Here is a 27,447-nt window from a genome sequence, read left to right as displayed (position 1 = left end):
GGGTGGGGGTGCCTCCTCTGCTGTTACCAGCAAGCTTATAACATATTGTAATAACAGAACAATTTTGTAATTTGATACATATTAGCGATATGCCTATTTTGACAGAACAATGGGTTTTAGCAGATTTTGACCTTTCATTAGGTATTTTACATGGCATGCTTAATATGAATTATTACAACTGTACAGAAATGATGAATATGGGGTTTACACCGTGCTGCTGTGGGGTACAGTGTGTCAGGTAGATTCTGGCATCTCATTCCAAAGTGCATATTAGACTCCACAAATGCTATCAATTGTTTTTCCCATACTTTGTATATTAAAGCAGACAGTAGGTATTAGTAATTGTATTTTCTACTGCTTTCAAAGAGTTGTTGAAAAGTGGAGACACTACACACCCAAATAAACTGTACTAGCAGGATCACAAAACAAAAGATACTCTATTAACCGTACTTCAGGAAGAATGAGATTCATTCATAACAAACACCAGCGCTTTTCACATAATTATCTAATTTATTTAACACAGAGTGCTATGTCCTGACTAGTATTGACAAAGAACTCCATTAGAAAATAAGTTTAATTTTCCTTAAACCTTTTCTCTTCTCACTGGCAGCACCTTATCACCCAATCTTCATCCAAAACATAGAAGTACATTTCTCTAACTATAAATTAAAATATCAAATATGTAGTATTTCAGTTTATGCAAATTGCAACTGTAAATCTGGGCACAGTCTTAAAAAAAAATGTAACAATCCTTTATAATCTTCTTACAATTGATATTTTGGTTTTGGCTGGTTAGGTATCAGAGACCTTTGCATTTCATCTTTCAGAAACAGTTGTAAATTTCAGTGTAATACATTCTTTCTCCAGATAGGTGCTTATTAATGTTGTAATTTTGCAAGAAAAAATTATTAACATTGACATATACTCATTCAGTTTATAGTAAACCACATGCATCTTCAACAGCAGTCAAGGGGGTCTAAGTTTTTTCAAAAGTGACTAGTGACTTTGGGTGTCCAACTTGAGGCATGCCTTAAATGGGCTTGATTTTCAGAAAGTTTTGAGCATTCCCTCCTTGAAAATCAGGCTCCCTTAAGATGTGGGTTGCCCAAAAATTGGAACTCCCCAAAATCTCATCGCATTTGAAAATACAAGCCTGAGCATCCATTTAAAAAAAAAAAAAATCCTTCCACAAAGTTAACTCATATTTGTAAGTGTATTCTATGCTACCGAGAGAAACAAATACACCCTAATTCCCCCAAAACTACTCAAATAAAGTTCCCAGAAATGAGGTAGAGCTTCTGGAAATTGCTTACCCTTCCATATGGGTCTGTGTGGCCCCTTCTGCATGAACACTGTGACCTAACTTTCACAAATGTTGCTAACTCTGGGTGCCTTTATTTTTATGATGCCTTAATTTGAGCAACCCAGAATAGAGACACCCCAAATTAGTGGACACTTTTGCAAATCTTGGCTTTTTGTGGTTAGGGCTGTGCAGGATCTCAGAAGGCAAAGCCACCTGTAATTAGTGCAGCAGTGTTGCTATTGAAACCCATCTATATTCCTGCAAAGAACCATTCAGACAAATGAGCAGCAATAAAATCCAATTTAGGACTTGTAAGTGAGGGAGTACATAATATTGGATCAACAATGCAATCAATAACCTGGCCGTGCTGCTGGGAGAAATGTGGGAAGCCCAGGAAAAAAGCATAAAGGATAAGGAAATCCACAGACAGTAGATGTCCTCAGATCAGTAGGATAAGGGCAAGAATGCAGGGCCTGCTCCAAAGCCAGCTGAAGTCAATGAGAGTCTTTTGGTTGACTTAGTGAGCTTTGGATTAGTCCACTACTGTGGATCCTTGCATTCAGTGTGTATTCAAGGCTAAGCCTTCTACCTCCAGTTTGAGGTCAATATTCCTTCTCCCAAATTTCATATTAAGGGGACTGGATGCTAGGAACAGCTTGAGTCTTGTCCCCTCCCTGTGTCTTTGCATAGAAGGGGACAACTTGGCCCTAAATGTTTTCCAAATATTATATCACTATAGCTGCTGGTAGAACTGTCATGCTGCTTCAGCCTGGAGTTAGCACTTGCTCATTCCTCCATAGTGTATATACTGAGCTCTTTCCAATGGGAGTTTTATAGCAAGCCTGACAGTCGCTTTAAATTAGAGAAGTTGGCAAGTGTCCGAGAAAAGGGGTGGGAGTTTGTTTAGCTGAGAAAGACAGTTGCAAGACTTAATGTAAGTGACTCAAGCTTTAAATAATTTTTCATGTTCAGAGAAGTACATTATTTGTCATCAAAGCATTTCACTTTTTCTGAAGATCTTTGAATTGCCAACGCGTATCTATTTGTTTGAAGTTGCAAAACTTATGGGACAACCCAAAGGAAGCATATCGCTGTTGTGGAAAATTTGATGTGATCTGCTCCAAAGTAAGGTAAGCTGGAACTGGTTCTATTTTGCTGTTCTGACTGATAAAATGCTTTTCAAATAAAAGGAACAAAAATATAATCCCTTCTGGAAAATGTAGATTTTTTTTATTAGACCACATAAGATTACATTAAAAATACACTGCTGTAGATCTGCTGTTTATATGTTCTGCCTTGTAGCACAAAAATAAGGCAACCTGACATTTATGAATTTAACATTGCTCTTAGAAAGTTTACAGACAAGGTTGTTTTTTTTTAAATCCAGGACACAAATGTCTGATTAAAGTTCTTTCTAAAAAGTCTATTTTTGTCAGGTTTGGGTGCTAATTTAATTATCTATCTTCCGTAGACAGAGTTCTACATATTTAGCTTCAGTCTTTCATTCCATCAGTCCAAAGCAGAAATTGAGGGTTGTTTTCTCATGAAAGATTCCAACATCATTCCATAAATTCATTTAAGCTTTGCTGCTGTGGTTTCCTGCAAACGATTCTGTAAATACTAAATAGATCATTTTGCTTCAGGGTCACACCCTTGCAAAGTTAAGGAAATAACTAATGTTTTCCAACAAAAAGAAGTCATTTGATATTGGCTGACACAATAGTCTTAAAAAAAAATCAAAGATACTAACCTACTGTGTTGACTTGGTATGTGCTGTATGCAATCTGGGAAGAGAATGCACATTGTAGAATGAGAATCAGTGTTTGCTGTCAGCTATTTCACACAAACCTGTTCTGGGTAGGTAAGAGAGCAAATGTATGAACAATGAACTGATACTTTCTTTCCCCTAAGTCTCCAGTTACCATTATTTGGATGTCTCTGAGGCAACATTTGTCTGCCTGCCAAGTGCACAAAACAAGATATTCATGACAGTGTATAGATTCTACAGTCCTCCCACTTGTGGTGATGTGATTGATTCTTGCGTTTCAGGCTGAAGTTCTATGAAAATATGGGTGTGAATCCAGCACAATCAGCAGCCCGCCGAGCTGTGCAAATTGGGGCTATTGGCTCTGCAGCAGGCTGGAGAAATTGCAACCTGCTCCACAAGCCACAAAACTACACTTCTTCTTCAAGGCTGCATGGTAGACCTCATGGTAGAGCTCCCCAGAGAGAGGAGCTCATGCAAGATAAGTTCTCCTCCTCCTGCACTACCCTACTTCCTACATGCCTTAGGCCTGAGAATTCCACCTGTCCTGCATGAAGGAGTTGTCCTTTTAACAGGAGCTCAGTGCTCTTCAGTGGAATTGTACCCTTCAGGGCAGGTGGAATTTTAAGGCTCAGTGACTGTATGTTCAGTCTCTCTGATTCCCTTCATCCTCCTCCCCCCACCCCCTCAACTGCACCACTGGGGCTGTGCAGCCTGTAGTACTTATTCCACACAGTAAATGCCCCCACGGGGGGTACGCAAGGTTGTGAAGCACCTCACCACCACCTCATAGACCTTAAGGTCAAAAGGGACCATCATGATCATCTAGTCTGACCTCCTGCATATTACAGATTACAGAACTTCATCTATCCACTCCAGTAACTGATCCCTAACCTCTGCCTGAGTTACTGAAATCCTCAAATCATGGTTTAAAGACTTCAAGTTACAGAGAACCCACTATTTACACTAGTTTAAACTTGCAAGTGAACTGTGCCCCCAGCTGCGGAGGAAGACAAAAACAAAAAGAAAAAAAGCCTATGTCTCTGCCACTCTGACCCAAGAGAAAATTCCTTCCCGACCTCAAATATGGTGATCAGTTAGACGCTGAGCATGTGGGAAAGACCCACCAGTCAGACACCTGGGAAAGAATTCTCTGTAGTAACTCAGAGCTTTCTCTATCTAACATCCCATCACCTACCCTTAGTGTGAGATACTCTTGCCTGTCCCTGCTGTAGATCAGTTCCCTGAAACCACCAGCCTCTGATAACACATGCACTACCTTACAGGCCTCCTTGGGCCTCACTTTCTCTGTGCAGGTTAGCAAGAGGCACACATCAACACTTGGGTCCTCCAAGTATCTCTCTGGAGTGCTCATCAGCCCGTTTCACTGAACACTCACAGAACTGTTAGATCTGCTATTCCCAAAGGAACAGTATGCACTAGCTTGTAAGAGTCAACTCCATATCACCACTTTACTTAACATACAGCACTTAAATATATACATTTAGTGACAACAAAATAAGTTTATCATCAAAGAAGAGAGATTCAAGTGACAGTGTGAGAGTATTGGAAACAAGTGGTTACACATACAATCATATCACACTTACTGGAGACTAAACTAACAAGGCATTCCCCTATCTCTTATAAGATATCTTAGCCCCAAATTCTTTCCCCAGTGTTTTCAGAAAAGCTTGGCTGAGATCCCTTTGTCATGAAACAAATTCACTATTACTTTACTTCCTTGGTGAAAGATACCAGGGTGTCTCTCTACACACCCAAATATACCAAAATGGACTAACAGATCTTTGATGTTCACCTCAAAATAGGATCCCCAACTGTTTAGCTCTTCCTGTTAATTTCCTTCTGAAATCTCCACCATTTCTTCATTAGCTTTTGACTTAGAATGCTAATAGACTCATTGTGTAACGTACAATACTCAATGGTCCACTATGGTGATAAGTGTCTTTCACCCCTTGTCTGAAAAAGTTTATCTCACGAGTGACGTGCATAGAGAACATAATTTTGAGTATATAGACATAACTCCTCATTTATTTTCCATACATACGTCTCTTATTAATTATGATGATCAGTGTAACACAGGCTTTCACTAGAGACCTTATTTAACCTCTTTTGGTGAACCCGTGGGCTCCCTGTACCGTTATGTACCCCTGTGACCTCTGGCAGTTGGCATAAGGAGATTCTGGGGTCATGCCTCCCCTCTTACATTGATGCAGTAGGGTCAGCCATTGGCTGATCCATAGGTATTTCTTTGAAACCCTCTTGCCTAGACAGTGCATCTGCCACTATATTTTTTTCTACCCATAAAATGTAAAAATATGAAAACGGCTATACTGTGTCAGACCAATGGCCTATCTATCCCACCTTCTGATACTGGCGAATGCCAGGTGCTTCAGCGGGAATGAACAAGTTGTCTCTGCGTTGTGTGAAGAAGTACCCTTTTGTTTGTTTTAAACAGGATGCCTATTAATTTCATTGCATGACCCCTAGTTCTTTGTGAAGGAGTAAATAACATTTCCTTATTCCTTTTCTCCACACTATTCATGATTTTATAGACCTCTATCATATTCCCTCTTAGTTGTCTCTTTTCCAAGCTGAAAAGTCCCAGTCTTATTAATCAGAAACTTCCATACCCCCAATCATTTTTTGCTGCCCTTCTCTGTACCTTTTCCAATTCCAATATGTCTTTTTTGACATGGGGTGACCAGATCTGCATGCAGTATTCAAGATATAGGCATACCATGGATTTATATAGAGGCATTATGATATTTTCTGTTGTCTTATATATCCATTTTCTAATGGTTCCTAACATTCTGTTAGCTTTTTTGAATGCCACTGTACATTGAGCAGATGTTTTCAGAGAACTGTCCATAATGACTTCAAGATCTTTCTTGAGTGGTAACAGCTAATTTAGATCCCATCATTTTATATGTATAGTTGGGATTATGTTTTCCAATATAAATTACTATGCATTCATCAGCATTGAATTTCATCAGCCATTTTGTTGCCCAGTCACCCAGTTTTGTGAGATCCCTTTGTAACTCTTTGCAGTCTGCTTTGGACTTCACTATCTTGAGTAGTTTTGTATCATCTCCAAATTTTGCCACGTCACTGTTTATCCCTATTTCCAGATCATTTATGAATATGTTGAACAGCACTGGTCCCAGTTCAGAGCCCTGGGGGACACCACTATTTACCTCTCTCCATTATGAAAACTGACCATTTATTTCTACCCTTTGTTTCCTATCTTTTAACCAGTTACTGATCCATGAGAGAACCTTCCCTCTTATCCTTCAGCTGTTTTTCCCTCCTCCAAGATTACCTCTGTGAATCAGGGATGTATTCTGCTTTACTGAGGGTCACTATATTAACAGCCTTGGGCAGTGGTATTGTATTATTCTCAACCAGAACATCAACTGGTAAATTCTTAAGAACTCCCACTTTCAAAGTACCCTTTAAATGTTGCCCTTCCAATCTGATGCAGGCTAAAGGCACCATGGTTTTAAACTGTCTTAAAGCTAGTGATTTCAGCTCCTCCCCAGGGAGTGTCATGTTGTCCTGAATCACATCCCTTCCGAAAAGGGAAATCTGAGCACCCATGTCTCACCACCCCTGCCGCCCTCTACCATTTACGTTAGTCATTTTTCTAAACGCTTTATTTATCTCCAGGAGGTCAGGCCTGACAAAGTGAACTAGAGCTCCCTCTGCCAGCACTGAATCTCTGTCTCCAGTGTAGCTGCATTAAGCTGAACAGACTGGGGAGTGAATTTGGATCCCCCTACACTTAAGGCATTGTCTTTTCTCATGTGATCAAGAGACCCACATGAGTAATACTTTTTGGGTACTCTTCTTGGGGAGGGGTCTGATAGTTAAGGTTACTAGGAGGAGACCAGTACTAGGGTGGTGTGGACTTCACTCTCTTATTCCCAGGGACAAACTGGGAACTCACTTTTACTCCAGGTTTTAGCCTTTCCTTTGAGGTTGCATTCCCTGAATAGTCTTGCCTGTATGTACAAGTGACCGATGCTTCCATTGATGTTGGAGTTTTCTCCCATGCAGTGGCTCACACTTCCTCAGAGCAGACCTCAAAGAATTGCTCCTGAGCCATCTTGTCATGCTCCCAACTTGTCATGGGCTTTTGACCTTTTACTCTTCATCCATTTTCTCAAATCCATCATTTTATGCACATATTCCCATGATTTAATTTATCAACTTTTTTGAGGTTTCTGAATTTGAGGTGATTATGCTTCTGGAGTAATCTGAAACCTCTTTAACACAGACTGAATATATTTCAGAGCCTCATCAACATCCATATAATTAAATACTTGGAAAAATTTACCAGTCAATTTAGGGAGTAGGAAAATCATTCTCTTTCATCAGGGATTGTATGTACTATGCATATTCTTTTGAAGGTGATTAGCTATTCTTCAATACAATTGGTCTCTCTGTAACCTGGGCATCAGCTTGTGCCAGCTTTGTGATCCCTGGTAAGTGTTACCTGTGTGCTAAGGGATCAGTTTTTGTAGGTCCACTATGTTCAGGGCATGCTACCTCTCTCTTTTCATAGGGCTTTTACTTCTCAGATATGCTTTTTTCACTTCTAGCTTCAGTGCTCTTTGGTGGGCTGCTTCTGTTTACATTTTCCTGTTAATTTCATTCTGACTTCTCTGCCATCTTTTCATTAGCATTTGACTTAGAATGCCAATAGACTGGCATTGTATGACATACAATACACAATGGTCCACCATAGTGATAAGTGTCTCCCTACCCTTGTCCGGAGCAGTTTGTCTCAAGACACACTACCTTTGAGTGACCTGCTTTTAACTACAGACTTAGAGAACATAATTTTTAGTATATAGATATAACTCCTCACATACTTTCTATACATACTTCTCTCAGTGATTGATCAGTGTAATGCAGGCTTTCAGTAGAGACCTTACATGATTGCTTTTGGTGTACCCATGGGACCTGTGCCCTCTTGTAGTTGGCATCAAAAGGTCCTTGGGTCACAGATCTACCTCCTTGATGGTCCATGACCTTCATTGCTGGATGAGAACAATCAGGCTGGTGGAGTCCAGTTCCACCCCAGGGAGCAAGACAGCCAAGTGTTGCCTAATGCCACTGTATGTGGCCATATGTGATGGGCTTTGTTATCCCACAACTCCTATGTATCATAGGTAGCCTGTAAAGCTTCCAGTGGACAGCTGTCATACAGGCTGCTTTTTCAGTTGGAAAGACCCTTAAGAAATAAAGCAAATCAGAATTTGCACAAAGCAGAATCTATAAATAAACAATGCCTCGAGGGCTGGATATAGGCACCTGCAGCCACAGGGTCCTTCTCCCCATTAATTTTGTTGGAGCTGACATGTATCCTGCAATCTCTGGGGCATACCTGGTTATGGGTCCATCACACATGCTGTAAATCTAGATTCTAGGGCAATTAAAAAGTATCCAGTTTAATCCAGGAATCCAAATGTGTCTTCATGTAGGGATACTATGGAAACATGTAGACATTCTGTTATGTGTTCAAACTACATCAACGTGCCTGAAGAGCCACGCATGACAAATAAGGGAGTGTCAAGAGGCCACAGAAAGCTAACTTTAGAGGGGACATGGAAATCCTAAAGCCTAAAACTACAGGAATTAAAAAGACACCAAAAAACTAAATGTAGCTTTACTGATTTCTAGAGGCCACCTGGCTTGGCTATCCAGTAGGCCAAAATCTATTTCATCTGCTGATGTAGAATGCCTGCTATGCCTAAAGGACAGCAAAGCAAGCCAACTGATTTGTTTGGCACAAAATTGTAAAAATGTCTAGCACAGTGTTATATAGAAAAATAAAGACTGAGATTGAGATATTTACTGGCAGGCTTTATATTTTTATTTCAGGCTGCTGCTACTGCAACAGTCAAGCAAAAGTATCCTTATTAATCTTTGTTAATACGCACTATGAGCTAAAAGGCACAATTTTATAGGAAAAAAATATAATATATTAATAGATTTTACTGCAGGATTGAATAGAGACCCTGATTACTATGTCCTTTGAATTGCTGCAGTCATTTAGGTTATCTCTAAATTAGGGTCTTCATTATTTTATCTTATATTCTTTTTTGTATTAATCAGTTCCTGGGTATCTGGCCTCAGTATCAACCTGATAGTGAATACAAATGTGGATACAAGCAGAGATGGCCCTGTGGAATTCTGATTGGGACGAAATGTCATTCATGTAAATCATGTATTAAAATATTTCATCTTCATGTTACTTCTGAAATACTCCCATACAGCACCTTCCTACTGATCTGACTGCTGATTCTTTTTAGTTTGGGTAGTGTGTATAATCCCTATAGCCTTGTGGATTTACTTTGTTAAATGTTCTAGCTTATAATATTTCATATCTTGCTATAGGTATAAATACATATTTTCTCTACAGTGCTAACCTATGTTTCAAAGTTGTAGTTAATTCTAAATAATTAGTGGGAGAGACCAAAGAGTATCAACCTCAGCTTAGTACCAGTAGCACTGAATATAGAGGGTGAGTGGAGACACCCATGGTATGGATATTTTACCTACAAGGTCTGTATTCGTACCAGTGAGTAGAGTAGAGGTGGACTGGAGGTCTCTGTTGTATTGGTTTAAATATATTTGTTTGCCTTTAGTCCAGCCACTAGGTCTTCCTCATCCGTAAGTACTGTGTGTTAGACTTCAAAACTGGGCTATAAAATAAACCTGATTTCAACTCTCTCTAACAAGATTTAGTAAATATATTTGCTTGTGTTCAAATTCCATCAGACCACAATGCTATTTTAATCTTATGCCCCATTTAGAAAGACTCAAAATCAGTGACCATTTCATAAAAAAACCTCTGACGGTCTAGAATTAAAGCCAGTGGGTATTGTTCTGCAGTGGGACACTTAAACCTTGCTTCTCCACAGGAACAGCACTCCCTCTGCCAGGCTCTATTGTAATTTCTGTGTTCTGTTTTATTTCTCACCTTCTTCACTCCATTCCTTCAACATACTTAAAAAAAAAAAAAAAACTAAAAAAAACAAAACTAGTGCAGGGGACGGGCTTGGAATTTAGTCACTCCATCACTTTCCTTTGCACATGGCACCACTATCCTCCCCTCAGCCCCCTCTCCTCCCCCGCCCCCATCCTTTGCAGTTTGTCTATTTAGACTAGAGCTTTTCAGAAATTGGAATTTCCATTCCATGGGAAATTCCAACATTAGGGAAGAAACATTGTTCCTAATGAGAAGAAAAAGCCAAAGTTTCACTCTTTCCCATGAAATGAAAATTCCAAAAAGCTTTAGTTCAGGACCGACAAAACATTTTGTCTATATTGTTGTTTTGATTCATTTTGTCTAGATGTTTATATAATTTTTAAGTATTAAATATAATATTTATCATGTATATTCAAGACACATAATAAAATATTTTAGTATAAGTCTAAATGAATAAAAACAATATTATCGAAACATAACTTTCCAACTTTTTCCCATCAAAACTTTTTGTCAAAATCAATGTGTTCCAACAAAACATTTTGATTTAGACGGAACTGTAGTTATTGATGGAAAATTGCCTCATCGAAAATGTTTTGGTCAGCTGTAGTTTTAGGTCAGCTGTAGTTTTGGTCAACTGGGGACTGATCCTGCAAGCTGGAAATCAATTGGCACTCTGTATATGGAGGACTTGCAGGATCAGGTTCATAGGGGCCTGATCCAGCTCCCACTGAAGACTCCCATTTACTTCACTGGGAATTGGTTCAAGTCCTTAATCATCTGTGGACAGAATATCTGCATGTCATGTCTGAAATGTGTTACGTCCCTTCTAATTTTTCTCACATTTTTTACTCCCATTGAGATAGAAAGAATGGGTGTGTCCTGCCTGTGACTAAAAAAAGAAAAGGCTATATTTGTCAAGTCCATTGTTTACTCTCTGTGATATATAAACAGTGTCTGTTTTATTACAGAGCATCTGGCTCTTCAGGGGCTGTCTCTAACCCTCACTCTGCACAGTAATATGCTGCCAAAAGTTAACTATGGGCTCCTTCATACTTTTGGCCCCAGTCAGTGATGCATGCAACAATCACTGAGTAAAATACTCCTCTATTACAAAATCCCACCAGTTCCACACTGTCTCTCCCACCTGCCTCTCCAAAGTCCATTCATTCTCTATACTCATTCCCTCTCTTCAGCTAACCCATTCCCCATTCTTTCCCTCTCCCAAGTCCATCAGTCCTCCCTGTTCCTTCAGCAGTGGTAGCAGGCAATTCAGCGGCAATATGGCTGTGAAGTGGTGAGTCCACCTGCTAGTGGACTGGAGGTCGGTTGATGAATGAACCCCCTTTGGTTCTTGTGGTGAATAGGTCTCCTTTTGCTGATGTGCAGGTATGGGGGAGCAGTTCTCCCCAAGTTAGTATGGAAGATCAAGGGGAACAAGTCACCTATGGCCAGTGAGTGAGAATACTGGGCATCAGGCTCTCTTCCAGTATGACTTATTCAGACTCTCTATTGGGGTGGAACAGGCAGGCACCACCAGAAACAGATGGGTTGTAGTGACTATAGGAGTCCTACTCCTGGGATTGTGGGGACTAACTGATGCACCCCTATTAACAGCAGTTAAAATAAGGGGCAGTGTTCGGGAGCAGAGCTCCTATTCCTCTGCTAAAAACAGAAGGTGGGTTTCCCCTCCTTTCCCTAGCTTGGGTAAGCAGAGCTCTCTTGCTGTTTCAGCCTACTTTCACCATTACCTGTGTGCACCGTAGAGACCCTGGTTGGAAAGACAAAGAGTGAGTTCCCTTGCAGCAGCTGCTGCGGTCACAGGGAGATCAGGTACATTTGGGAGCTGGGGGCTGAACATTTTAAGCAGCAGAGTTCAAAACAATTTCCCACCCCGCACACAGTACAACAGTGGATAGATAGCTCATTTCTGTCCTTGATAATCACAGTGCTATGCCCAGGCTATGGCCTAAGGGTACAGGGGAGTGTTGAGGAGATGATTCTTGGAGATATACCCAAACTTAACTGATTCATTCTTGTGTGTGTGGGCAGGAGGGTGGCTTTTTTTAGGTCTCCCCAGCTTCCTGCTGCAGGAATGGAACCCAGCTGTATATTCCTCTTAACCTTCACAATTGGTTTACATCATGTATGGTTTTCAAGGCTGCATTCTGAAGGAAAAGAGCTAGAGACTGTCTTTAATCTTTAAATAAAAACAGATTTTCCTTTACAAAGAAGCTCAAAAGCTGAAGTCAGAGACACATTTGAATCACTGTCTATTAACAGGAGGCAGGCTCAACCCCTATCCAACTGACCAGTGCATCTGCAGCCCAGTCATTACCTTCTCCAAACATATTCTGTCCTTGTGGCCTGTAGGTCACTTTTGGGAACCACTGGATAATGTAAACTAAGGGCTTGTCTACACAAGGAAGAAGCCTGCAGTAGCTGGTGGCACTAACCAGTGAGCACTAGTTGATTTGCACTAACTCCCCATGTGGACGTAGTAAGAGAGTCTTTGTGCACATTAGCTTAACATACTTTGGAAGTGAACTAAGCTAAACTGCCAGAGGGCACTGTTAGTGGGAGCCATGTAGACATAGCCTATGGGAGTGAGACCTGTAGCATGCACTAGCATGCTGTAAGTCCCCCCGCGGATGCTGCAGGCACAAGCTAAAAGGTACATTAATGTCACCCTCTTTCAAACAAGACTAAGTTAACTCGAAGTAGGTATCTGTTAGCTGGCACCTGCAGCATCCTCCTGGGGGAGTTATAGCCCCACATCCTAGCGCACACTGCAGTTCACAACCCTGTAGTCCAGACTGCGGGGCCATGCAGCCAAGCCTTTAGTGCTCAGTAAGAGTCCACACAGGGAGTTAGTACAGAGTAGCTGGTGCGCACCAACTACTGTGGATAGTCTCAACATGTAGACAAGCCCTTAGTGCAGCAAAACACATTAAAGCACTAGGGGGAGAAACCCAGGCCCCAGTGAAGTCCATCGGAGTTTTGCCATTGATGTAATTGGGGGCTGGATTTCATTCCAGGTGAAAATAATGAGCCGATTTCATCTTTGGGGTAACTCCATTTAAGTCAGGGATACATTTAGATTGCTGTGTCTGGCAGGGTTCAGTCTCTTTGCTCTGCTTTTGCAAATATTGCCTTGAAGCACAGAGGTTTGTTTTCATACCTCCTGCATGAGGTGAATGTGTAGTGAATTAGACACACTGCATCTCTGGGACACTTTTACTCTGTCTCAGCACTCAGGAACTTGGTGCCACCCTTCCAGTAGACCTGCCCAAAGTTGTATGGCATGTTACATTAATTCCCTAAGACTAGCAGTGTTTTATTCACTGGAAGAATTAGCTGGACTGTTCTTTTTGCATACAAGAATAAATGCCATTGTTTCTCATATTTAACTGACCTCTGTGCTTACTCTGGAACAAGCTTTGGATTCTTTGAAATTAAGACTAGATGATCCCATAGCTGAAACAGTTTTTTGTTTAGACAGAAAAACTGCCAAGATGCCCTTAAAAGGAAGGATCTGCCTAACACATGCTATTCAAAATGTTCATTGCAATTCTGACCTTCTTCAAAAATCAATCTAACTTCAGCTTGGGTGAAGCCATGCAGTTCCTCCACTGAATGTTACACACAGAAGAGTGGGCCCAGTCCACTCAGTCATCACACTCAGAATTCAGCAAGACTGTGTAAGGACGGCAGTACCAGACCCACTCTGAACAACTGAGAAACTCAGCCGGGGGGCTTGTGCTCTGTGCCCTTTTTCCATTGAGTCAGCAGACATATGTTCCTAATTTGTCATTTAAAAACAAACAACTTAATCCCCCAAATATGCAGTGTTGAGGGGCCTCCTCTTAAAACTGATTTATAAATTGGGTAATTAATGTAAATTTTCAATGAATGAAATAAATGCATGTTAGATACTGTCACCAGCTGCTTCCTTCCTATCATTTGTGTAAAGCCTTTGGAATAGCTAAAAGTCTAGAGATTTGTAAATCTGAGTTTATTACATTTTCCTGTTATGGTGGCCAAAAGTGGCTGACAATGCGTTCATTAATCAGAGACAGTAATATATATGCATGCCTTCAGAGAATTGTTTATATATAGTAATAGTGATACGGAGCATTGCCAATAAAAACTGCTTTCGTAGTGACTAAGTGCAACCTTTCTCTCATCTGAAGTCATCATCATACCCTTGGCTGTTTTGGAGCAAAGAGAGAAACTAAAGCCGTGGGCAGAAGTTGTGAGGAAGGGGCAAGTTCTGTCATCGTTTACAGCTCTGGTGCCCCACTGCAGGCTTGGTCAGAATTTGGCCTAAAAAGTTCATAGCTATTTTTAAAATACTTATTTATTTACCATTGTCATGCCAAGGGCCAGCTTGAGGACTGGGGGGAGGCGAGGAAGACGAGTCTATGGGATAAACCCCTCAAACTTATTTGACTCCTTTACATGAAGGTTTGGGCAGGAAGGGAGGAGTTGTCTTAGGTCATCTATCTGGCTGCAGAAGTAAAGTCTGTCTGCTTGTTCCTTCCTGCCCTGTGTACAGGATTTCAAAGCTACCAACACAGAAGAAAAGGAAACGTCCTTTTTTAACTTAAAGTTGAAATTCTCTTTCACATTTCAACTTTCCATGGCTCTGCCTCTTGTGAGGCTTCCCTTTCTTTGGGGGCATATTTTCAGCACAGGCTCCCTAAACGTTATCCACAATATCTGCATGTGGACATGCAAAAATCACATTTGTAAGTGGAATGGGCACTGGCATATGGAAACAGGAACTCTCATTCATGGAATTACCATTCTGCATGTACAAAGAGTGGGTGAACAAATACAGTAGAACCTCAGAGTTATGAACACCTGGGAAATGGAGATTGTTTGTAACTCTGAAATGTTCGCAACTCTGAACAAAACATTATGGCTGTGCTTTCAAAAGTTTATAGCTGAACATTCACTTAATATAGCTTTGAAACACTACTATGCAGAAGAAAAATGCTGCTTTTCCTTTATTTTTTTAGTAGTTTACATTTAACACAGCACCGTACTGTATTTGCTTTTTTATTTTTTCTCTCTGCGTCTGCCTGATTGTGTACTTCTGATTCCAAATGAGGTGTGTGGTTGACTGGTCAGCTCATAACTCTGGTGTTTGTAACTCCAAGGTTCTACTGTATTGCAGCTGCAATTTAGGCAGCCTGTTTTGAAGGTTTGGCCCTTTAGATTCACTTGTGTTAGTTATAAATTGTAATAAAATACTTGGCATTCAGCTAGTTATTTGAGGACGTGGAAAATCGAGACCCTCAATGGAGTGGGAGCAATGCTGTGAGACGCTGTGCTAATAAACCAGCACTTCTCTCTTAAAAACTGCTTTTCTTTTGAAAAATAGCAGCTGTTTAGGGCAGCATTATCCAGGGCTTTGGAACAATGGGAGGCCTGATTCTCTTCTGCTTTTGTGCTAAATCAGAGTAATCTGATTTAAACTTTTTTCTGTTATGTTAAAAGCCTAAGAGCCTCCCACAAAAACTGAGTATCCAAGGGGACTAAAAGTAGGATGGTAAGAAAGTCAAGAGAGGGGAAAGGAAATCTGAGTCAATTACAGAGCTGAAAGTAGAATCCAGGAGTCCTGACCCTCAATGCTGTACTGTGGCCACTATAAACACTCCCTTCCCGTAAACAACATACATGACAGTTCTCTCTGTTTAGAATGATCAGTTATTATGCTTAGCAGAAATGGTGTCACTTTCTCATTCTGTACTTTCAAAAGAATTCATCAAAGCCCACATATTTCAAAAGGGGATAAAGCTTTGTTCCTTGAATACCCTCTGTTTTCCAATAAAAACCTTCATCAATAGCTTTCAGAGGTCAGAAAAATGCTCGCTCTGCAAGCTGAAAGAATGGCGATTCACCTTTATCTGACTTACTAGGGACCTTAACTTTTGGAGATAAAACTCCTAGGGGTAGATCTTCTGCTAGCATAAATAACGTCCTATAGCTGCACTGAAGTCAAAGGAGCTATGACAGTTTATACAACGGAGGAACTGTCCCTGGTTTTGAGATTTTTTCCTGGAGCCTGAATGAGGACAGACACAAGTTTGAGAACCCCTGAACTTGAGGGACCCTCCACTTTGGAATTTATTTCCCACATCCTATGGTCTGAATGGCCTGAATTGGTGAACCTTCAGGGCAGATTGCAGAACCCAGCCATGAGACAGGACTTTAGGGACAGAGGGCCACATTGAAGACTGGTTGTGACAAATTGGAAATTTTCTGTAATATTTTTATTAATCCTGTGTGTGCCTCAGTTTCCCTCTGTACTTTGCATTGCTACCCTGTTTAGACCAGAAGGGTAAGTCTGCTACTGGGGCAATGCGGGAGACATGAGGTGTGTGTGTCTGGGATGCAATGAATGAACATAAGAATGGCCATACTGGGTGAGACCAGTGATCCAGTTAGCCTAGTATCTTGTCTTCTGATAGTAGCCAGTGCCAGTTGCTTCAGAGGGAATGAGCAGAACAGGGCAATTTAAGGAGTGATCCATCCCCTGTTGTCTAGTCCCAACTTCTAGTAGTCAGATTTAGGTAACCCAGAACCTGGGGTTGTGTCCCTGACCATCTTGACTAATAGCCACTGATGGATCTATCCTCCATGAACTTATCGAATACTTTTTTGAATCACATTATACTATTAATCTTCACAACATCCCTTGGTAATGAGTTCCACAGGTTGACTGTGCATTGTGTGAAAGAGTACTTGCTTATGTTTGTTTCAAACCTTCCGCCTATTAATTTCATTGGGTGACTCCTGGTTCTTGTGTTATGTGAAGGAGTAAATAATACTTCCTATTTGCTTTCTTTGCACCATTCATGATTATATAGACCTCTATTATATCTCCCCTTACTTGTCTTTTTTCTGAGCTGGACAGTCCCAGTCTTTGTAATCTCTTCTCATATGGAAACTGTTTCATACCCCTAATCATTTTTGTTGCCCTTTTCTGTACCATTTCCATTTCTAATATATCTTTTTTGAGACTGGTTAACCAGAACTGCATCAATAGATTTATATATAATGGGTCATTAAGGAACTGGCTGGAACCTACTGCAAGTGTTTCATATCAGTGCAGCATCCCAAAGAGACAATGGGAAAACCCAGTGACCTATTGACCTCATTGAGACCTAGCAATCAATGACTAAGAGGAAGGAGGTTCCCCCCTGCCCTCTTAGCAGGGAAGTTGAGCAGAGGCCAGCTCAAAACCAAAAGAGTTGGCTTTTGGAAGAGGCTGACTGCTCTCATATGGGACTGACAAAGAGTCAGGGAGAGACAGAGCCTGAAATATGGTCCACAGCAGCTTGACTGATGGATTGATGTGGCTTGGCCAGATGGACTATGTCTTAGTCTTTATTTATCTATGCTAACTTGAGCCTTTATTTATCTATGCTAACCTAAAGACTTCCAATGCTGTGCTCCAGCTGACTAATAATAAATGTTAATCTGTTCTGAAATCTCTGCTTGGTATCACTGCAAATCTTTGCTGAAGTGCACTAGTCCCTGAAGAATGTGAAAGTCTCTGACTAGAAGTCTGTCTTAGGTGGACTTATGGGACAGAGCTCACGGTCTGAAGCAGGAGAGCCGAAGCCCATATGTGGTGAGGCTATATGGCCTATCCTGAAGGAAGATTGAGATTTCTTTGGGGCCTGGCACACTGAAAAGTTTCTCAAAGAAACAAAAAGCTGGGGCATAGCACCAATCCTGTGGATCTGTGACACTGGTATTTGTGGGTATTTTTGGTGTCGGGTTCCAATGCTGATAGCAGAGGATGCGGGGCGGATAAAGCACAACAACCAATATGATTGCAAGCAGAATCGTTTATTCCATTTTGTTCTTCAGCTTATATACCTTTTTATCATCTTTGCATACAATGATCACACAATTGCTGATTGGCTATTATATAATTTCACACACTTAGCATGGGAACAGCTTACATATTATTGGTAGCTTCTTAGCTTACCTAACTCTCGTTTACGACCTTGAATACTTTCTACTATCTAGTGGATGGCGGCCAAGTCCGCGGAACTCGCCGCCAGTGAGGCGCCTGAGTGAAAGTGGCTATCTTCCAGCTTCCCTGTATGCAGCCTCACTTGACCCGGTGTCCACCACCGGGCCTGCTGTAAGTTTCCACTTAAGTAGCCATCAGGTCAGTGTATAGATGATACACTCCCACATTTTGGGTTGATTTTTTGTTTTTGGCTGGTTACCTTTCAGTGTGGCTGATGAGGAGAGGTTGCTGATTCTATCTTCTGTGCAGCTGTAATCTCTGTAAAAGGTGTCTAGAACCTGGAATAGGTGTTCATCTATCCACCTAAAGATAAAATAAAATAAAATAAAATACATAAATGAAGGTGCCTGGTGCCTAGACTCTGCAGTTGTACTAGTTATTCAATGGAAAGCCACACAAATGACCGAGGTAAAACAGGCACATTCTTTAATTCCCAAGGAGCTGCTCAGCCTTGCTGAGTAACAACTGAAACCTGAGTCTGGTAACTGGGAGAAAACAACCCCCATACTGGGGGGATGAGCATCTCTCCTGGCTTAAAGCCTGCTCATAGCTCATCCATGTGAATATTTTTTACATCCAAGACACTAGGCATTCCTGTTTTAGATGGGTTTTCCTAGCTCATGGCAGAAAGCCTAGAGCACTTTTCAAAGTGCAGAATCAGGCCATTCAGACATGTTTTATTGGTACATAGTTTTAGTTTTTAGATTAGTTTTATTGGTACATGTGAGTTGTGACCATTCCATGCCTGGGGTAGCCAGCTGAAAATGCCAAAGTCAGGACAGGCTGCAAAAGGAAAGCAGATTCTCTCAACACTGGTGGGTGACACTGAAGTCAGACTTCCCAACCAGCCACAAACAATGCTTCTGATTCCCCACACTGGTTATCAAGAAGCTAAAATAAAAATATACACAGCCCCCTTTACTGCATTTCAGTCTCTGGCTCCCAGTCAGCCAGTAGGTCCAGTAAAGAGACCAGTTATTTAAAACTCTATGCTCTTTACCAAAAAGTTCTCCTTACCCCAAAGGGCCAGCCACATTACCAGATCAATATAAGTTTGGATCTTACCCAAAATACCACGCTGTCAGCCAATCCTTTAGTAACTAAAACTAAAGGTTTATTATAAAAGGAAAGAAACAAACCATAAGAGAAGTGTTAAAGGATCAAAGCAATCACATACATACAAATTATTTAAAAGTCCATATATATGAGGTTTTCATTAGAACTGTGGAGTTTGCAGGCTTGTATAGTCCCTCTAGTGCACATCCAGTATCTGGATGGGTCTCAGTCCTTTGATTCACAGCTTCAGTTTGTAGATGAGTTGATCCAGAGGAATGAAGACTAAATAGTCGATATGCAGAGTTTGTTCAAATTATCCCATGAGAATTAGCAGGGTGATTCCAGGCTGGCGCTGGGATCCAATCTTGTGATCCAAACTTTCCCTGACAAGCTTGGACAGATTTGAGATAAAAAGGATCAGTCCCCTAGAGTCTTTTATAGATCCATGCAGCTTGACCAATACTTTCTTGACAGCAATTGAACAATTCCTATGTCCTGAGCACACAGGTAACCAGTAACATTAGCAAAAGGTAATTGGCCATTTACAACCATTCACAGGTATTCACTATTTAAACTTCAAAGAGAAATATAAACAATAGTACTGTTACATTCAACATTCCTTCCCAGTGTTCATATGTTCCTTTTGAACTCTTAATCAATAGAACAGTGACAGACAGGAAAGCAGTTTATCTACATTGCTCACCTCTAACAAGAGATACGTAAATAACATCAAATAACTACGAACAATACACTTGCATATCCAAGCTCTAGTCTACTACAAGGAATGACCTGTACTACCTTTGTATTTTCCTGTAATATATCTCGAAAGGTCAGAGTTAGGTCCTGCAACTTGCAAAGTTGCTTGGCTGTTTTGGGCCTAGCGTCACATGAGTGATCATAAATTGTTCTATTCAATGAATCATTTAAAATCAAATGTTAAAAGTACATGTGGCCATGATATGGAGCCTAAACACTGTCTTTGAGGTGGATATGTACCCACAGGAGTTGTCAGGTTGCGGGCAATATTCTGGTGGTGCACATGTGAAGAAAAGGACAATGCAATGCCACTGTATACTTTGGGCCACAGATGCAGCTGGTGTAAATCAGCACAGCTCCACAGTCAATGGAGCTGAGACGATTTATGCCACCTGAAGAGCTGGCGTTTAATTTTAGAGAGTAAGAAATTGAAGAGGCAGTTCAATGTGTACTGTACATTTTAAAAGAGCCATATTGGCTGGCTTTATTTGGAAGAAAATTCTTTTGTGCTGAAGTGTAATTTCAAGCACAACTGTGAATGTGAGGCTGCGCAGATCCTGCCCATTATTCACTAATTCATAATGAAAACAGAGCATTTGAACAAGTGACAGTAAAATACAAGAAGGCACAGTGTCAGCCTGGAAATACTTAGCCTGGCAAACCTGAGAGGACACATTTTCGCATAGCAGCATGTTTTCAGGATGGTGCATGATTTCACTGCCTTTCTACAGAGGTGTGAAAAAAGAAAACCAAACTGGAGTGTCATGTAAGGCAAAGTGAGCCATGGCTGGGCCTCTAAGCAGTGCTGTAATTTTTCCTTCTTTCCTCCTGTATTTTTGCCCTAATGAGCTGATTGTCGTGATCGACATCATTTGTAGATCTTGGTGACATGCACAAAATACTGTGTCTCAGTAAAAGCTAAACAGTGAGGTCAGAGTACCAGGGTCATGCATCCAAGGCACTAACTGTATTAGGGGGCTCAGACTTCAGTTCTGTACGTTGTCTTGTTGTCGTTGCTTTGTCTTTTATTGCTTCACAGGATCTCCTTTTCAGTCACAGTTTGAATTTGAAAACAAAAATAGATTCCAGATGTCTTGAGTTTACTATTCCAGAACCACAAGCCAAACTAACTAGTGACATTTACCTTAATGCAATTTTTGAATAACTATAACATTAATTCTCACTATCAAATGCAACTGATTCTGATCTTTCACGTTTTCTTCCACTGTTTTTTATTAATTAATTTTTCAGTTAGTTGGAAAGGTGGTATTTTAAAGGGAATCATTCACTCAGCGATCCATAATCCAGCTGCCTGGCATATGTACAGCAGCAGCATAGCAGCACATAGTGCAGTCTGAGTGAATGCTGCAAGTATCTTCATTTTTTCCCTTTTAGGTTTCGGATCTGGAACCCATTCCAATGCTAGTATCTTACAAGTGGCTATATTTCGCCTCAGAAATGAATTGTAGAAGTAGGGTAACTTGCAATCTTTCTATTAGTATCTCAAGTACATCTTGGTGATGCAGATTGCCTCAGTGGTTAGCGTGCTAGTCTGAGACTTTAGAGACCTCGGTTCAATTCCTTGCTCTGCTACAGGCTGCCTGCGTCATCTTGGACAAGAAATTTAGTTCCTCCAGTCCTCATCTGTAAAATGAGATGATGATAATAGCACATTCCTACCTCAAGGGTTTTTGTGAGGATAGATATATTAAAAAAGTAGGTGTTCAGATACTATGTTACGGGGGAGCATACATGTACCTTAGAAAGATGGCAGGCCAAATTTTTGTGAAACATAGCAATTGTATATATTAAGAAACATAGTTTTCAAATTATACTTCCCTGTCATGTATTCTTGCCTCCACAGGAATAAATGTGTCAGTATTACAGGCTCAGTCATCTCAAGTGGCAATGAAACCATTCCTCACAGTTCCTGTTGTTTCTAACATATATTGTATCGTAGTGTTGTAGTTCCATCACTAAAGATAAGCTGTAGGATGGGATTTTCGAAAGTGCCTTAGACTTCTAGACTCCACAAGGGACCATCGTGATCATCTAGTCTGACCTCCTGCACATCGCAGGCCACAGAACCTCACCTACCCACTCCTGTAATAGACCATAACCTCTGGCTGAGTTACTGAAGTCCTAAAATCATGACTTTAAGACTTCAAGTTACAGAGAATCCACCATTTACACTAGTTTAAAGTAACACATGCCCCATGCTGTAGAGGAAGGTGAATAAACCTCAAGGTCTCTGCCAATCTGACCCAAGGGAAAATTCCTTTTGAACCCCAAATATGGTGATCAGTTGGGTCCTGAGCATTTTGGCAAGACTCAATACCCAGACACCTGGGAAAGAATTCTCTATAGCAACTCAGAGCTCTCCCTATCTAGTATCCCATCACTGGTCGTTGGGGATATTTGCTACTAGCATATCGGCTACATGCCATTGTAGGGAGCCATGGTGGCTTCCTTTTGAAAACCACCTCTAGCTGGTAATTCCTTTCTAAGCCCAAACCTTTTCATGCTTGCATAATATTTGGCCATTTTAAATCAACCTCTAAACAATATATCATATCTTTAGCCTCACGTGTCATTTCACAGACATAATTTTTATTTTCCAAACTGTAATATTTTCCAACTATAATCAGAAATAGCAACCACACTGATAAAAATTATACATAGCTAATTAGTCTTATAGACCTTGATCCTACAATTCTGGCATGCCTAAATTCCTACTTAATCACTGGGAAGTTTTTGTGTGTACCAGAAGCTTAATTGAGTGCCCAAATTCTTCCACTAAGGCAATTGTTTGTATCTTTCCATAATTTCCAGCTTGTCTTTGAAGTATTCCATTTGCACCACAAAACATGATACTCCAGTTTCTAGTTTGTTAATGAGTTGTTGGTGCTGGAAGATAAGTGTGTTTTCTTTACAACAAATGAGTCAGTCAGTCACTAAACCTGTCATCTCAAGTATTTACTTTAACATTTCATCAGCATTTAACATTGCAATTAGGAAATGCTTCAATAACAGCCGACACAAATCTTCAACCACTCTCTCAACCAAGTCAAACTTGATATGTGTATGTGAACAAAAATATAGCTTATATATTCTAAAATGAAAAGAAGAATTAAAAAAGAATAAGAATTCTGGTTAGGGTTTGTCTACACTTAAAGTACTGCAATGGCACAGTTGCGCACTTAAGCCATGTCTACACGACCACTTATGTTGGCAAAGCTTATGTCGCTCTGGGTATGAAAAAAACACTCCACTCGGTGACATAAATTTCACTGATATAAGTGGTAGTGTGCACAGTGCAGTACTGGCAGGAGAGCTCCTCCTGCCAACATAGCTACCACCACCCATTGAGCTGGTTTTATTATGTTGATGGGAGAACTCTCTTCTGTCAGCATAGAGCGGCTACATGAGCAATCTTACAGCAGTGCAACTGCATCAGTACAGCTGTGCTGCTGTAAACTTCCTAGTGTAGACATGGTCTTAGTGAAGACACTACCTGAATCGAAGTGAGAGCTTCTCCCATCAGTATAGGTAATCCACCTCTCCAAGAAGCCCACCCACTGACATAGAGCTGTCTACGCCAACAGTTAGGTTGGTATAATTGTGTCACTCAGGGTGTGGAAAATCACAGTTATACCAAAATAAGTTTGTAGTGTAGACCAGGGCTCAGAAATAGAGGCTTATAGAAAAGGCACTTCTGATGTCAATTGAGTGCATTTGATACTTTGTTTACTCAAGTGGTCAACATTAGTTAGAAAGATTAACAAAAGGTTTTGTTTTGTTTTTCCTCTATAAATATCAGATACTAACATACAGCCAAATCCTGACCCAGGTTCGGAGCCTATATAAGACCAGATTCCAGGAGAAGTGGCACAATTCCACTCAGCTGGAAAGCCAAGTAATAACATGCATGGGGGACTCTGAGCTATGGAAAAAGCCTATGTGAGGACTCTGCACTGCATCACATGGGGAAATGGTTATGTTAGGGGCATAGCAAATAGGTTTTCAGAGTGGAAACACACAATGGCCAAAACTTATTTTAGAGGAGGGTAGTGGTCTGTAGCTGGTATCCTGATATCCTGCAGACGCCCGGTGATGTGGGTTAAGAGATTACAAAGCACATTCTGAGGTTGAGGATGCCTTCCCCCAGCCCAGTTGTACTTCAGTGCATTTTCCTTCCTTTCACTCAGACTTTGCTTCACTTCTCAGTATTTGGCCAATAGTCGCTTGAGTCATCATGGTGTTACTAAAGGACAATCAAAAATACTGTAGCTATAAGAACCCATCTGCAATCCTGACATATCTGTGAATTCACATATAGTTCTTGGTAAAACAATGTCACTTTAAACCTAGCAAGAAGATACAGACTACTGTCTACTGCTCCTCCCCAGACCTGAAGAGGAGCTCTGTGTAAGCAAGAAAGCTCATCTCCCTCACCAACAGATGTTGGAACAAAAGATATTACCTCACCTGCCTTATCTCTCTCATATCCTGGGACTGACACGGCTACAACAACACTGCATATTGCTCCTACAGTGAAAAAAATCTTATATAATCATAGTACAAAACAAAATGCAGAATGCTTTTTCCAGCTTACACAACTGTGTTATGGCTGAAGTGGACTTAACCACTGAGAACAAACTAACAGAATGTGTGCACATGCTCAAGATGCACAGCACACTGAATTGTTTCTCTTTACTAACAGCAGAATATTTGAATTAGCAATAGAAGCACACTTGTGGCTAATTAGCTGGCTCTGAAATTGATTGTGTGTTCCAGATATTTGTACTGAAAATGGAATTATGGAACACAATCAGATTTGGTTTTCAATAGTGCTGATGAGTGAGGGCTTGTGTATATTTGAAACACTACAGTGGCACAGGCCTTGTCTACACTGGAAAGTTTTGTCGATGCAAGTTACAGCGATGAGCAAAAAGCGCTGTAATTATAACACTTATGCCTGTCTACACAACATTCATTGTGTTGCTGAAGTGCATCCACAGTTGGTGCTCGAGCATCGACATCCCACTGTGCAACTCGCCACCTTGTACCGCTAGGAGTTGTGGGAAGGCAGAGAGGATCGCAGTGCATCATGGGTGCTGGCTCAAAGTCCCATGATGGGGTGATTTCCATCCCGTCATTCCAGAGGTTTCTAACTGCATTTTGCGACATTTTTCAAAGGTCCCAGTTTCCTGAGCACCCATCCTCTCTATCTGAAAGGATGGATCCTGCACTGCTCTCCATTGTTGTTGTCAATGTTCTGAACACTTTGCAGCTGGTCATGCAGTATATCATGAGCTCCCAGGATCACTTGAATTCAAGGTGTCTAACCTGCTGTGTGCCATGCAAACAAACAATGCCAGATTATTGTTTGTATTCACAGAGCATCTGCATATAGTGCACCGCCACTTTTGGGCGTGTGAAACAAGCTCTGAGTGGTGGGATCACATCATCATGTAGGTCTGGGATGATAAGCAGTGGCTGCAGAACTTTCAAATGTGCAAAGCCACCTTCATGGAACTCTATGCTCTCTTGTGCATGGACACCAGAATGAGAGCTGCCGTCTTGGTGGAGAAGTGTATGGCTATCGCCATGTGGAAGCTGGTGACTCCAGACTGCTACTGGTCAGTTGCTAGTTAATTTGGAGTCGGGAAGTCCATTGTTGGAGCTGTGTTATTGCAAGTGTGCAGGGCCATTAATCGCATTCTGCTACAGATGACTGTGAGTCTTGGAAATGTGAATGAAATAGTGGATGGTTGCACAGCAATGGAATTCCCTAACTGTGGCGGGGCAATAGATGGTATGTGTGACACTGTCTGGATTAGGAGGACCATTTATTATATTATATTCACATCCATATGTCAAAATTACAATAATTCATAAGAGATAGGCCATGTCAGGTATGTTAGAAAGGATATAATTTGCTAAATATGATGATATTGTTTAGGTGTACGTGTCATATTTGTATTGAAAGTTATGGATATGTTTGATGTATCTGTATTTCAACTTGTGCTGTGTTTCTGGGCGACACCCAAGACGGGATGGCTGCAGCACTAGCCTGCTTAATGGCCCATTAAGGAAACTCACAGGTACAATGGGCCCAGGGGGAGAAGCCAGGGATAAACCTGATGGGCCACCAGGACTTACTCATGTGACCCTGGACTCCATCTTCTTTCTGTAAATTTCCACAAACAGCATGGAAAAGGCCAAGGGACATAAAAGGCAGCTACATCACATCCATTTTGTCTTCAGTCAGTCTTTAGTTTTCAGTCTTCACCTACCTCTGGATCAACTTATCTACAACTGAAGCTGTAAAACAAAGGACTGAGACCCATCCAGTTATTGGATGTACACCAGAGGGACTATACAAGCCTGCAAACTCCACAGTTCTAATGAAAACCTCATATATATGGACTTTTAAATCATTTGTATGTATCTGATTGCTTTAATCATTTAACATTTATCTTATAGTTTGTTTTTTTCCTTTTTAATACACCTTTAGTTTTAGTTACTAAAGGATTGGCTGGCAGTGTGATATTTTGGGTAAGATCCAAACTTATAATGATTTGGTAATGTGACTGACCCTTTGGAGTCAGGAGAACATTTTTTGATAAAGAGCATAGAGTTTTAAATAACCTGTCTCTTTATTGGACCCAGTGGCTGATTGGGAGCCAGAGACTGAAATGCAATAAAAGGGGGCTGTGCATATTTTGTTTTAGCTTCTTGATAACCAGTGTGGGGAATCGGAAGCATTGTTTGTGGCTGGTTGGGAAGTCTAACTTCAGTCTGACTCCATTGCTGGGAGAGTCTGCTTTCCTTTTGCAGCCTGCCCTGACTTTGGCATTTTCAGGTGGCTACCTTGGGCATGAACGGGTCACAGTATGCCTATCACAATTTTGGCCCTGGACCATCTTATGACTGAGTACATCAATAGAAAGGGGCACTTCTCTATGGAACTGCAGGCGATTGTGGATCACCGTTGGCGTTTCACTGACATCAATGTGGGTTGGTCAGGGAAGGTGTATGACACACGCATCTTCAGGAACACTGGCCTGTACAGAAAACTGTAAGCAGTGCTTTCTTTCCAGACCAAAAGATTCCAATGGTGGATACTAAAATGCCCATAGTGATCCTGGGAGACCCAGCCTACCCCTTATTGCCATGGCTCATGAAAACTAAACAAACTGAAGGATTGGGCCAAAAGAAATCTGATGAGGTTCAACAAGGACAAGTGCAGAGTCCTGCACCTAGGACGGAAGAATCCCATGTGCAGCTACACACTGGGGACTGACAAGCTAGGCAGCAGTTCTGCAGAAAAGGACCTGGGGCTAACAGTGGATAAGAAGCTGGATATGAGTCAGCAGTGTGCCCTGGTTGCCAAGAAGGCTAATAGCATATTGGGCTGCATTAGTAGGAGCATTGCCAGCAGATCACGGGAAGTGATTATTCCCCTCTATTTGGCACTGGTGAGGCCGCAT

General features: G+C 41.1%; 1 protein-coding gene across 2 annotated transcripts in view; it reads left to right on the top strand.

Moving 5' to 3' along the window:
- The first annotated feature begins 2,196 nt into the window (after window positions 1-2,196).
- The window catches only part of C1QTNF7 (C1q and TNF related 7), a 76,672-nt gene continuing 51,421 nt past the window's right edge, over window positions 2,197-27,447 (top strand). The window contains exons 1-2 of one of the 2 annotated variants that reach the window (XM_067530311.1): window positions 2,197-2,237; window positions 2,320-2,433. The gene's annotated coding sequence lies outside the window, so the exon portion shown is untranslated. Of the gene's footprint in view, window positions 2,434-27,447 lie in introns of both variants that reach the window. The other variant, XM_067530310.1, reaches the window with a different exon arrangement.

Source organism: Emydura macquarii, unplaced genomic scaffold, assembly GCF_026122565.2.
Source record: "Emydura macquarii macquarii isolate MOO-44397 ecotype Brisbane River unplaced genomic scaffold, CSIRO-AGI_Emac_v2 contig_3062, whole genome shotgun sequence".
Classification (NCBI taxonomy): domain Eukaryota; kingdom Metazoa; phylum Chordata; order Testudines; family Chelidae; genus Emydura; species Emydura macquarii.
The sequence above is the reverse complement of the archived record's forward strand: the minus strand, read 5'-3'. Positions and strand labels throughout refer to the sequence as shown.